This window comes from Lactuca saligna, chromosome 6 (genome assembly GCF_052625555.1).
Source record: "Lactuca saligna cultivar CGN05327 chromosome 6, ASM5262555v1, whole genome shotgun sequence".
Classification (NCBI taxonomy): Eukaryota; Viridiplantae; Streptophyta; class Magnoliopsida; order Asterales; family Asteraceae; genus Lactuca; species Lactuca saligna.
In genome coordinates, this window is record NC_136422.1 from 3284446 (window position 1) to 3287036 (window position 2591).

The following is a 2591-nucleotide window of genomic DNA, read 5'->3' on the forward strand; positions in this document are numbered from 1 at the left end:
ATCCCTAAAATTTAGGATCTTATCTTGGGGAAGGAGGCAAATCTCTAAATTTAAGGGTTTGCAAACCCTAGATTTCGAAATCTTGGATTGAAAGGAAAGGATTCAAAAACCCTTTCAAGATTTTCGCAAATTAGGGTTAGGAAACCCTAATCTCGAAATCTATGGCCTCCTAGGGTTTATTGGCTATAAACCCTAATTTGTCAAGTTCATACAATTGAATAAAACTAATTGAAAACATGTTAACCAAAGTCTCTGATACCACTGATGGGTTTTATACAAACAATCCTAAGTGTGCATGCAACCCTAGTTTGGATCTATGTTTTCACTATTAGATACACAACATTATGAACACAAGAATAAAACCCTAATGTGAATTGCTATTTTCGAAATTAACATACAAAGGTTGGTTTACATACCTTTTGTTGTTATATTGCAATAACAACTTAGATCTTCAAATCCTAAGTCTTGAAAGCAAGCACCACAAGCGTAGTGACTCTAATGGCTCACAAACACCACAAGCAATTGGAGAGGCTTAAGATAGAGGAGGGAGGAGTTGGAATTCGTCCTTGGGACCTCTTAGGAGCATGTACACGAATTCACAAGGCCTAGGGGTATTTATATAGGTTTTAGATTAGGGTTTAAGTCCTTATCATTATCCAGTTACTTGCCCACCAAGCAACCACAAGATAAGCCTTGAAAAACCCTTATCCTCTTATCCTTGGATGATTTTAAGGATATCCTTATCCTTAAATTCGTTCATCCTTTAACAAGGATAAATATTGCCCTATCTTGCAACTATCTTATAATTACAATTTAGCCCCTCTAGTTTAATTAATTACACTTGATCACAAAATTAATTCCTAATTAATTATTGATCAATATTAATTAAACAAATATGATTTTACTTTAATATATTATTCTTATAACATATTAATAAATCACAATAACCTCTCTCTCTATTTAATTTCTCCAGTCAAGTTGCTTTGGTGAATGCAACCCAAAAGGACCATGCACAACCGGGTCAAGTACTTACCAAATATGGTTACGGGCTTAGACACTAATCCAACAGACATAGTACGCGCTGCGTACTGGGGTGTACGCACGGTGTACCGGCCAACTTCCTTGGGGCTTCAATTGTGATTTAATCCATTAAGTACTCACGTCCAAAATGTAGATCCAGGTCCTTTAAGGCTTCCTAGTCCATAAAGTCACAAACTTTATGTGCTTGCATGCATGGTTGGGGTCAAAACATGATTTTGATCCTTAACCCAACTTTGTGACCTTCAAACACTTGCATGGTTGTGACTTAACCATCAAGGTCTAATTTTTATTACTCTAAGTGCTTCTTAGAGCCCAAAAGGACAACTCTTATGTTCTGAAACTATAAAGATTCAAGCAACCTCAACATTGGAGTTCAAAAGTGGCATAAAACACCCCAAAATCAAATCTAAACATGTAATGATCAAGTTTGAAGCTTGATACCTCAAATGAGTCACAAATGGTGCTAATCTCCTGGATCTACAAGCTCCCTTTGAATCCTTGCTCCTTCTTCAAACTTCTTTCTCTTCTAAACACTAAAACAACACTAAAATGTTCTCAAATGGCTTCCAAATCACAAGGACATACAAATATGAGTTAGGGTTTTTGTGGTGGCTGTCTAAGGGTGATAAGGAGGCTGAACCAAAGGCATAAGGTTCTTTATATAGGGATCAAACCCTAAGTTTTGGGGTTTTAGAATTTGCATTCGTACGCTGCGCGTACTCTTGGTATGTTAGGCGTACGTGCATGGTTTTCGCGTTCCACTCTCTTGAGTTCGCAGAGCATACATGGCAAGGTACGCTCCGCATACGGTGCTTCCTCAGCCCACTTATAAGGGCCCAAAGGTCTAAGCCCAAACCTTTTTAAACTACTAACCTCATATAAATAGATAAAATAATACCTTATAAATTATGGACGTTACAATCTATAATATTTTTAAACCATGGGGACTAAACTTCAAATCCGGGAAAACCACAGTGACCATTTATGATGTTTTTTCAAAACAAAATAAAAAATCTAACCTTGTTCATACAATTAAGAATTCACAAAATCACGAAGTTTATCAAACTTAACATGTAAATAAACATATGATCAAGGTTTCAAATACGTATTTATAATGTCAACATACAAAAATCAAGCTATAAAACAAAATACTATATATGAACATACTGTTTCAAAAAAAAGATTTTGTTATAATAAAAGGAAAACATCATATGTTCTTACAACCAATTGAGGTTCCATATGTATCTCAGTAATCTCAATCTTTCTATGGATCAACATCTTTGAAAGACAAAGGATTTTATGTAGTGACACCTCAAGATATAGTAACGAATGAAGATAAGTTTTGTGCTCTGTTAATATCTTAATCCCTTTACTTGGATAGTCATCACTTGCATGTGACGATGAAAGGATGACAATAACTTCATAGTTCCTTTTAAAATACGATTTTCTAAGTTATTTTTATACATATGCTTTTACATAAATATAGAAAAGACGATTATGTAAAGCAATGTCTAATGATTCCTTTATACATGGTGTGTTAAGTAGAACTT